Consider the following 11,456-nt stretch of genomic DNA (forward strand, 5'->3'; position numbering starts at 1 on the left):
CTTCTTCTATGTGTTTGGGCTCAAAATGTGAAACGAAAGCTAGATGATTGTTTAAGTTCCTAAGGGATGCTCTAGTCCTAAAGGTTGAGATGGATCATCTAGAATTAATTCCTTAGGATGCCCGTGAGCATACCTCCAAGCTTTAGTTAGCCCATGATCTACTATAGCTCTTGGCTTGATGATGCATCTTCAATTAATTTTTGATTATATCTTGTAATGTCATCTCATCAATCTTTTCTTCAAGAATTTCCGTATCATCATCAAAATTAACTCTCTTACTAGAAGAGATCACTAGAATCATCAAAACAACATGTATAGATTCTTCTATAACTAGGGTTCTTTTATTAAAGACTCTATAGGCTTTACTAGTTGTAGAGTACCCAAGAATATGCCTCATCAGATTTGAGTCAAATTTTCCTAGATTATCTTTCCCATTATTATGAACAAAACACCTACATCCAAAGACATGAAAATAGTTTACCTTTGGTTTTCTGTTTTTCCAAAGTTCATAAGGTGTTTTCTTTATAATGGGTCTCAATAAAACTCTATTTAATATATGACAAGAAGTATTAATGGCTTCTCCCCAAAAGTACTTAGGGAGGTTACTTTCACATAACATAGTTCTAGCCATTTCCTCTAGAGTTCTATTTTTTCTCTCCACAACTCCATTTTGTTGTGGTGTCCTAGGTGCAGAAAAATTATGAGTTTTATCCCCTTTTTACTACAAAACTCATCAAAAAATGATTTTCAAATTCGGTACCATGGTCACTTCTAATAGCTATTACTGAAGTATCTCTAGCATTGGTTACTTCTTATGAAATTTTTAAAACTGAAAAAGCTTGATCTTATGTGCTAAGAACATAACCCAAGTGTATCTAGAATAATCATCTACAATAACTAGACCATATTTATTTCCACCTAGGCTTGTGGTTCTAGTTGGTCCGAATAGGTCCATGTGTAGTAGTTCTAGAGGTCTAGAGGTAGAGACACAATTTATAGATTTAAAGGAGTTCCTGATTGTTTGCCAAATTGACATGCTTCACATATTTTATTCTTTTCAAATTTTAATTTTGGCAAACCTATCACAGAATCTCTTTTAACTAGTTTAGATATTGTGTCCATGCTTGCATGACCTAACTTACGGTGCCATAACCAACTAGCATCATTGTCCTTAGTTTCATTAACAACTAACATGGGTTGTGTTTGGCAAGATCCTCAAGGTCTACAACATACACATTTCCACGTCTTATTCCTTTAAAAACTAAACTATTGTCATTTGGGTTTGTTAATGCATAGTGATGGTTTAAACATAACATCATACCTTATCACATAATTGACTAATGCTTAATAAATTATGCTTAAGACCATCAACATATCTAACATTATCAATAAAAGTAGAAGGGGTAATTTTACTTTACCTATACCAATGATGTGACCTTGGTTGTTGTCTCCAAAAGTCACAGCACCTCCCTTCTTAGCTTCAAGGGTGAAGAATTGATCCTTGTCACCCGTCATGTGTCTTGAGCAGCCACTATCCAAGTACCAGCAATTTTTGTTGACCTTGGCTGCAAGACACTCCTACACAAGCAGATCATATAATCTTAGGTACCCAAGTTTTCTTGGGTCCTTCATGGTTAGTCATGTTGGTTCCTTTTGGAACCCATACCCTTTTAATTTTTCTTTTAGTTTTTCCTTTCCTATAGTCACATACATTTGCTTTATGTCCTACAGTTCCACAACAAAAACAGGTTATTTTCTTAGTTTTACTTTCTCCTGCTTTAACAAAGAAGTTACTAAGAAGTTTTTGCTTATTTTTAGGTTTATATCCTAAACCTGCTCTATTGAATACTGCTCGTTGACTATTAAGTATCATATTCAATTTTTCAGAACTATATGTAAATTTTTCAACCAAAGGTTTGTATTTTTCAAGTTCTTTAGTTAGTGTTTTTTTTCTTTTTAGATATTCAAGTTCTTTTGTAGATTCTCTTTTAAGATTTGTTTATTGTTTTTAAGTTCTGAAATTTTCTTAGTTTTTTTCATTATCTTTACTAAGGTATTAGTTTTGATTAAGAGTTGGTTGCTTGTCTTAAGTTCTAATTTTCTTTGGTGATAAGTCCTTATCCTTAACTTTATCGTATTTATGTAGGTAAGATTGATTAGAGCTTTAGCTCTTTATTCTTAAATTTATAGCCTTATATTCAATCATTAATTCATTAAATGCATCATAAGTTCATCAAAGTAAAATCTAGATGTGTCGGATGTTACCTCATTTTCATTGGCCATGAAGCAGAAATTGGCCTTTTCTTCGTTCCTCATCCGATGATGAAGATGATGCGTCGGAGTCCGATAAGGTGGTGACAAGGGCTTTCTTCTTCTTGTACTTGCTGCCCTTCTTAGTAAGGGACACTCAGCTCTGATGTGCCCCGGCTTCTTGCACTAACACCCAATCCCCTCATTTTCCCTTTCCTTACCTTTATCCTTGCGATAGGAATTTGAGGGGCCTCTCCTTTGATGATAGGACTTCTTGTGGTTGATGAATTTTCTGAACTTGCGCACAAGAAGAGCCTCATCATCATCTCCCTCATGATCTCTTCTTCACTGCTGCTACTGCAAGACAAGTCTTTGTTAGATGATGTAGATTTAAGAGCTATTACCTTTTTCTTATGGGAGGACTCTTCTTCGCTGTGCTGCTTCATTGTTAGCTCGTGAGTCATTAGGGATCCAAGGAGCTCTTCAAGTGGAAGCTTGTTCAAGTCCTTAGCTTCTTGGATTGCCGTCACCTTGGCTTCCCATGACCTTGGTAGACAGCGAAGAATTTTCCTGACAAGATCACTGTTAGTATAGTTTTTGCCAAGGCTTTTTAGGCCATTGACAATGTCAGTAAACCTAGTGAACATGCTAGTGATTGTCTCATTAGAATCCATCTTAAATAGTTCATACTTATGAACTAATATATTTATTTTGGATTCTTTGACTTGATTCGTGCCCTCATGGGTCACTTCAAGTCTGTCCCAAATCTCTTTTGCAGAATTGCAAGTAGAGACTCTATTGAATTCATTCCTATCTAATGCACAGTAAAGCACATTCATTGCTTTAGAATTGAGTTGTGCCTTTCTCATGTCATGTTCATCCCAATCCTTTTCTAGTTTGGGTACAGTGACACCCTCTACATAGATGGATGGGATGTATGGTCCATTTACTACAATGGTCCACATCTCATAGTCTTGGGCTTGGATGAATATTCTCATCCTAGCCTTCCAATATGAGTAGTCGGATCCATTAAAGAATGGGGGTCTTTGGGTGGACTGACCCTCAATGTGGGAAGATCCAAATGGGGTTGTCATTTTGATCTTTTACTCTTAGGGTAGAAGAGTTTAGGCTCTGATACCACTTGTTGCCCAGATAGACAACCCAAGAGGGGGGGTGAATTGGGTTTTAAAATAATTTTGCAATTAAAATTTGTGGATGACTAATTAATGCTTTTGCAAGATGATTAATTAGTTGCTATGTGCTGTGAATGAATGAGAGAAAAGAGAGACAAACAATCACAAACACAAGTTTTATAGTGGTTCGGAGCTAACCCTTGCTCCTACGTCCACTCCCCAAGTCTCACTTGGGAATTCACTATAACCCCTTGGATTACAGCCGGTTGTTTTACAAGCTCACAACCAAACTTGTTGTTTTACGAGCTCACAACGAACTCGGTCGGTTTTCCCAGGCTCACCGACTAGAACCACCCCGATTGTTTTTCCGGGATCACAATCGAACCCTTACACGTTGGTTTTACACTCGGCTCACCAACCAACCTCTACACCCTTGATTCAATCCCCGATTGAACCAAGCAAAGACAAGATGGAAATAAGAAACAAACAGAAAAACAGAGCTTCTCAAAAGCAGATAAATAACAATATAAACTAGAGAGAAGTTAAGAGCCCTCAAACACGTTTGAGTTGGAGTAGAGTAGGGCTTCTTGAACTTCGGGTCTCCTCTTGAATGTCTGGTCGACTTGAATGCAGGAGGAGATCTCTTTCAATTTGGGAAGGGTTGGATGGAGTTAATGGCGCTCTTCCCTCTTTTCGTTGAAAACCAGTTGCAGAGATGAATGCTTGATTCTTTGAATGGAATGGTTGTTCTCTGCCTTGCTACAGTCCTCTGTGGCTATTTAAGCCATCCCCCACGGAAACTAGCCGTTAGACACCTTTTTCTGCCCGTTCTGCACACTCTGCACAACCTGACAATATGTCCGTTGGGGGTCGGAGTCGACTCGCGCGATCAGGAGTCGACTCGGCTGTAGCGGGAGTCGACTCATGCTTTTCTGGAGTCGACTCGGCAACTGTTCCGGATTTGAATTAAAGTGCCTCTTCGACTGGGAGTCGACTCGTCTTGACCCGGAGTCGACTCGCCAACTTCTGGAGCTGACTTGGCATTTTCGGAGTCGGCTCATCCCATGAAATCCATGGAGCAATTTTCAACTTGGCCACTCGAGTCGACTCGACAATCCTGGGAAGTCGAACTCGACGCTCAGAGCCCGAACTCCCGATCTTCTGTCTTTTGGCACGTCCAGTCTTGGAGTCGACTCGAACTTCTCCGGAGTCGACTCGGCTCTCAGTTTTCGAAACATAGCCTTCTGCCTTTTTGGTGTAGCGCTGCCTTAGAGTCGACTCGAGCTGTCTGAGAGTCGACTCGGCTCTCAGAGACAGTAAATCGGTCTTCTGTCTCTTTGGGGTCGCGCTGTCTCAGAATCGACTCGCGTATTGCGGGAGTCGACTCGAATCTCAGAGTCCGAAAACTCCTCTCGGACTTTTGCCTTGTGTACCACTGAGAGTCGACTCTCGCTTTCTTTGGAGTCGACCTGCCAACCATCGGAGTCGACTCGCGTTCCACAGGAGTCGACTCGAATCTCAGGGTCGAAAATCGCTCTCTGACTTTTCTGTCTGTAACTCCTTGGAGTCGACTCATACTACTCCGGAGTCGACTCGGTAAACATCGGAGTCGACTCGCGCACTTCAGGAGTCGACTCGCTGACAGGTTTTAAGTTGTACCCTTCTGTTCGTCTGTCTGTTCTCAGTCGGAGTCGACTCGTAATGGTCCGGAGTCGACTCAAGCCCGTGCCAGTGATTCTGATACGCTTGGAGTCGACTCGTAATACTCTGGAGTCGACTCGAGTCTCAGACTTTGGTTCAAACTGACTTCTTAACTTATCCAAAATATTAAGAACCAAGTCTAGAAACACTTTAGACAGGATTTTCACTGAAACACTCAATTGAATTCATTAGTGTTGCTGGTGGTCCAAACCGAGAACGATTGGCACAGCGGTGCGAACGGGGTTCCGTTTGAGTTGCCTTGGTTGGTGTTGATTGCGCTCCACCTTCCACCGAAAAAACCTGCAAGCAAGCCTCGCACCACCACTGGGGTAGTGGGGGCCCTCCGACGATCAAGTCAGAGGAGATTGGAGAGAGATAATAGTAGCAAGTAAGAGAATGCTCTGGAAGTTCTTGCTTACCCCCCTTCTCCCCCCCAGCCGCATATATACCAGGCTGGGGGTCCTTTTGGGGGGTTGGTCATCGTGTAGCACGATGGAGCTGCCACTGACATGGCCGTTACAGGGCGTCGTGGGGCAGCGCTGGGTACGGCCATGACAGGGCGTAGTGGAGCTCCGCTTTGTACGGCTGTTACAGGGGATCGTGGAGCAGCGCCGGATACGACCGTTGCTGGGTGTAGTGGAGCAGAGGGCCGTGGCGTGCCTCTGGGGAATAGCCTGTCGTTGTCGAGAGATGTCCGACTCAGGGTCGGGCTGCGGAGACGAAGATGTCCGACTCGGGGTCGGATTGCTGGATCAAGGGGCTGCCGACTCGGGGTCGGGCTGCGGAGCCGAAGATGTCCGACTCGGGGTCGGATTGCTGGATCAAGGGGCAGCCGACTCGGGGTCGGGCTGCGGAGCCGAAGATGTCCGACTCGGGGTCGGATTGCTGGATCAAGGGGCAGCCGACTCGGGTCGGGCTGCGGAGTCGAAGATGTCCGACTCGGGTCGGATTGCTGGATCAAGGGGCTGCTGTAGTCTTCCTGGGCGCGCGTGCCGGTCACGTGGGGCATGGTGGCTAAGTTCCCCCGTAACAGTAGCCCCCCACTTCCGAGCCTGGAACCAGAAGGGGAACGGGTGAAGGAGTGATGCTTCGAGATTGCCGCCATCCCTCGGAGAGGCGCGCGCGCTTCGAGCTCCCCGCCTTCTTTATGGCGTATGGCGGTTGTTGCTGACCTGGCAGTCTGAGGATTTCGGCGGACATCCTTCCTTAATGGCGTCGATTCGCCTTTGGGGCGCGAGCGACCCTTCGGCAGCTAGGCGTCCTCTGGCGTCACCGAGGCGTCACCCACCTTTCCGCCTATTTAACCGGGGGCCCTCCTCCGTCCGCCTTTCTTTTTACAGACATCTTCGAGTTTCTCCTTTGCGCTGCCGTCATTGCCGTCGGACTGTTCGCTTGCTCCTCCTTTGACGCTCTCGGAGCCGTTCTTCCTTCTCTTCCGGTGAGTTGCCCCATTCTTCAATTTAAGGCTCTCCATACTTTCTCCTTTTGTATTAGTGTACTCCAGTCTTCCGGTCCTTTCCCCCTTCTTGACCCCGTCCTGACCGTAGATTCACTGGCCATTAGGAATGGGCGAAGTGAGAGCAGACCGCATTAAGTCGGAGCTGGTCGCCGAAGACCTAGATAGGTTCGTGGCTCGATACCACCTTCCCGAGGCCTGCAATGTTACGCTCCCGGGGCTTGAGGAGGGATGTCCCATCCTCCTCCAGGAAAGGTTGCCATCAATGAGGGCATTCTTCAGGCCGGGTTCCGCTTTCTCCCCTCGGACTTAGTCGTTCAGGTGCTTCGGGGTTTAAGAGTGGCGCCGACGCAACTGGTGCCGAACTCATGGCGCGCCCTGACGGCCTTTCAGGTTCTCTGCCGCATGCACGAGGTTCCCGCCACCCTGAATGTCTTTTGGAAATGCTACGGCCTGAGCGGCCACCCCCAGGACAAAGGGTGGTGGTGCTTTGCGGCGCGGCGAGGTGCGGCCTCGTCAAGGAGGCTCCTACCTCCATTCACGGCTGGAAGGGGCGCTTCTTTTTTGTTGACGCAGATCCCTCTTGGGGAATCAGGGCAACCTGGGAGACACCGATGAAGTCCCCGATTGGCCTATCGAGGTTGTCGAGGAGGAATCCAATGGCGTCGCCGTCTTGAAGGGGTTGGTTGTCGAGGGCCGGCTCCCCCCGGTGGCTCGCCTTATTTCCGGGATACCTTGGTGAACGTCGGTCTGAGCTCGGTCCCCGCTGACCGTGAGCCCGCCACCATTTCTTTTTTAGCTCTTTTCTCCTCTTTCGTCTCGTTCTTTCCTTCAGTTTCTCAACCTCCCACCACCTCGTCTTTTTTGCAGAGATCGACGACGTCATGCAGTCGACAAGGCAACGGCTGTTGGTAGGACGTCCCTACTGGAAGCAGTCCGGAGGAAGAAACGAGCTCCTCCGAGCGGGGCTCCACCGGCGAAGAAGTCCCGCCGGCAGGCGACTCCGATGCCGACAGACGGGTCCGGACCCACGATCAGGGGACGCCGCGGGCGCGGACCGGCAGTTGACGCTGTATCAGCCCTCCGATGCCGAGACTACCGTTTTTCCGGAGGCATCACCCGGGCGCGCCCGAGATGGACGGGTCGGACGTGATCGGTCCCCAGCCCAGCCTTCGACTCGGTCGGCTCCGGATGATACGAGGAGGGACGCGCCGGCCCCGGCCGAGCGGGACCCTGTCAATTCCAGGGGCGGTCCCCGCCCCGAGCATGGTCAGCATGACTCTTCCCCAAGCGATGGGTAAGGGTAAGGCTGCAGAACCACCGTCCGACTCCGGAGAGAAGTCGGGGTCGGCCTTCACTTTCGCCGGCGCCCGAAACCTCATCGAGACGGTCTGCTGGAGAAGGACCGCAGGCAGGTCCGGAAGATGAGGGTCCCTGACATTGGGGCTGCCAGCTGCGTCTGTCTCATGTCGGTGAGTGTTCTTTTGGTCGCTTTCATCATTTATAGGCTCTGTTGATCCCCGCCTGACGCCCTCGTTTTTCCTATCTCTTAGCTCGCCCAGTACATGATCCGCCTGGAGGAGTGCTACGAGGAACAGGCGAGGCTTCTGGCAAGGGCCGAGAGCCAACTGAAGGCAGTAGAGGAGGGAGGTCAGGCTGCGGCGGGGAGGACGACCAGGGACCTCGAGATGAGGCTCCAGATGGCCGAAGAGCGGGCACTCGGCTTCGTCACCTCGAGAAGCAACTGTTGGAGGCTCAGGAGCAACTCAAGGTTGCCTCGGGTCTCGAGGGCGAGATCAAGAAGGCGGAGGAGCGGGCCGAGAAGCAGTCCCGAAAGGCTGCCGACTACCGGAAGAGGTGGGAGAAGGCCCAGCGGTCAGCCGACAACGCCCGCAACCGAACCCGGTCTCTTGAAGCCAAGCTGGGCGAATTGGAGTCGGCCTTGTGAGAAGTCCCGCGCGAGCGACCAGGAGCTTCATTCGCGCCTGGAGGAGGCTGAGGCTGCTCGCATTGCTGCCGAGGCGAAGCACAAGGAGGCTCAGGCTGATCTGCTGAGGGTCTCCTCCGAGGCGGACGACCGGATTGTGGCGAAGGTCTTGGAGGCGAAAGCTCAGATTATGGAGCGGGCAGAGCGGCGCTGGCCGAGAAGAGTGCGGAAATCGGGCGTCAGGCGGCATCAGGCCTTATCGTCAGTCCGCCGAGTTCACCCGTGATATGTCAGAGCGGTACAGGCCTATCGTCCAGTCTGACGAGTTCGTCCGTGACATGTCGGCGCGGGGGTCCGACTCCTTTATCTTAGGCTTCGAGGAAGGCCTGACAAGGGTGTCGGCTAAGTACCCCGAAATTGACCTGAGTGGGATCTCTCTTCTAGACTCCTCTCCGGCGCCATTGCCTGCTGATTCTCCAACCGCCTCCCTACCCCCTGCGGACGTGCTCGGCGTTCCCGACCCGGGGGTTCCTCCAAGCTGACCTTCTGTATTTTTGTTCTTTTCTTTGTGTGTTGGCGTTTTGCCAAGTGTATGGGTCTCGGCCCTGAAACAATGAAAGTTAATGCAAATAGAGTTTCTTCATTTCACTTTCGTCCTTTCTTTTTAACTCTTGGTAGCGTCTCGCTGACTCCCGACTCTTGAAATTCTTCTGGCGGCTAGGCCAGGTATCTGAGGGTAGGCCTCAGGGAATCTTCCCGGCGCTAAGCCAGGCCATCCGAGGGTTTAGGCCTCAGGAACTTCTTCCGGTACTAAGTCGGGCATCCGAGGGTTAGGCCTCAGAAAATTCTTCCGGCACTAAGCCAGGCATCCGAGGGTTAGGCCTCAGGAAATTCTTCCGGTGCTAAAGCCAGGCATCCGAGGGTTGGGCCTCAAGGAAATTCTTCCCGGCACTAGGCCAGGCATCGAGGGTTAGGCCTCAGGAAATTCTTCCGGCACTAAGCCAGGCATCCGAGGGTTAGGCCTCAGGAAATTCTTCCGGCGCTAAGCCGGGCATCCGAGGGTTAGGCCTCAGGAACTTTTTCCGGCGCTAAGCAGGCATCCGAGGGTTAGGCCTCAGGAACTTCTTCCAGCACTAAGCCAGCATCCGAGGGTTAGGCCTCAGAAAATTCTTCCGACGCTAAGCCAGGCATCCGAGGGTTAGGCCTCAGGAACTTCTTCCCGGCGCTAAGCCAGGCATCCGAGGGTTAGGCCTCAGAAAATTCCGCTCGTTGTCGGCCAAGGCTGGCGCAAGCCGAGGGCGACCGGTCGGGGCTTCAGGCTAGTTTGCTCCCGGGATGATCATCGGGTTAGCCTGGCATCCGAGGGCCAAAGCCTCGGAAGATTCCGCTCGTTGGTCGGCCAAGGCTGGCGCAAGCCGAGGCGACCGGTCGGGGCTTCAGGCTAGTCTGGCTCCCGGGATGATCATCGGGTTAGCCTGGCATCCGAGGGCCGAGCCTCGGGAAGATTCCGCTCGTTGGTCGGCTAAGGCTGGCGCAAGCCGAGGCGACCTTCGGGGCTTCAGGCTAGTCTGCTCCCGGGATGATCATCGGGTTAGCCTGGCATCCGAGGTTAGGCCTCAGGAACTTCTTCCGGCGCTAAGCCAGGCATCCGAGGTTACGGCCTCAGGAAATTCCGCTCGTTGGTCGGCCAAGGCTGGCGCAAGCCGAGGCAACCGGTCGGGGCTCAGGCTAGTTTGCTCCCGGGATGATCATCGGGTTAGCCTGGCATCCGAGGGCCAAGCCTCGGGAGATTCCGCTCGTTGGTCGGCCAAGGCTGGCGCAAGCCGAGGCGACCGGTCGGGGCTTCAGGCTAGTCTGCTCCCGGATGATCATCGGGGTTAGCCTGGCATCCGAGGGCCGAGCCTCGGGAGATTCCGCTCGTTGGTCGGCTAAGGCTGGCGCAAGCCGAGGCGACCGGTCGGGGCTTCAGGCTAGTCTGCTCCCGGGATGATCATCGGGTTAGCCTGGCATCCGAGGGCCGAGCCTCGGAAGATTCCGCTCGTTGGTCGGCCAAGGCTGGCGCAAGCCGAGGCGACCGGTCGGGGCTTCAGGCTAGTCTGCTCCTGGGATGATCATCGGGTTAGCCTGGCATCTGAGGGTGTCAGGCCTCAGGAAATTCTGCTCGTTGGTCGGCCAAGGCTGGCGCAAGCCGAGGCGACCGGTCGGGGCTTCAGGCTAGTCTGCTCCCGGGATGATCATCGGGTTAGCCTGGCATCCGAGGGGCCGAGCCTCGGGAAATTCCGCTCGTTGGTCGGCCAAGGCTGGCGCAAGCCGAGGCGACCGGTCGGAGCTTCAGGCTAGTCTGCTCCCGGGATGATCATCGGGTTAGCCCTGGCATCCGAGGACCGAGCCTCGGAAAATTCCGCTCGTTGGTCGGCCAAGGCTGGCGCAAGCCGAGGCGACCGGTCGGGGCTTCAGGCTAGTCTGCTCCCGGGATGATCATCGGGTTAGCCTGGCATCCGAGGGTCGAGCCTCGAGAAATTCCGCTCGCTGGTCGTGCGCCTGTCGCTTGCCGCCCGACGGGATTTCTCTGTGGCCAGCTGCGATTGTGTTTCTCCTCCTCTCCAAGCGTCGCCTTGGGGAACACCAGATGGGCATTAAATGCTAATGGAGGGGTTACCTGGGAAATCGGATCGCCAGTTGCTGCTTGCGAGGAGTGTCAGTTAAGCGGCCGCGATACGCGCGTTCTTCGAGGCGGATGCGGCCTGGGCGCGAGCGGAGATATGTGGACCTAGGGGTACAGGCCACCCGGAGTGTCCTACACAAAGAATGCGATTAAGGAGAATAACGCTTAGGAAATCGCGGGAAGATACGCCTCGAGAGCCGGATCGGCTCCGGATTCAATGCGCCCGCATTTATTGGAGCCACCCGCATCGGAACGACCGGGGGGCCGCAGTTTGGCTATAAATATAGGTGCAGGTGCGATGGAGCCTGCCAAGCCGGAGCTGTT

The sequence above is a fragment of the Phoenix dactylifera genome, unplaced genomic scaffold, assembly GCF_009389715.1.
Source record: "Phoenix dactylifera cultivar Barhee BC4 unplaced genomic scaffold, palm_55x_up_171113_PBpolish2nd_filt_p 000100F, whole genome shotgun sequence".
Taxonomy (NCBI): domain Eukaryota; kingdom Viridiplantae; phylum Streptophyta; class Magnoliopsida; order Arecales; family Arecaceae; genus Phoenix; species Phoenix dactylifera.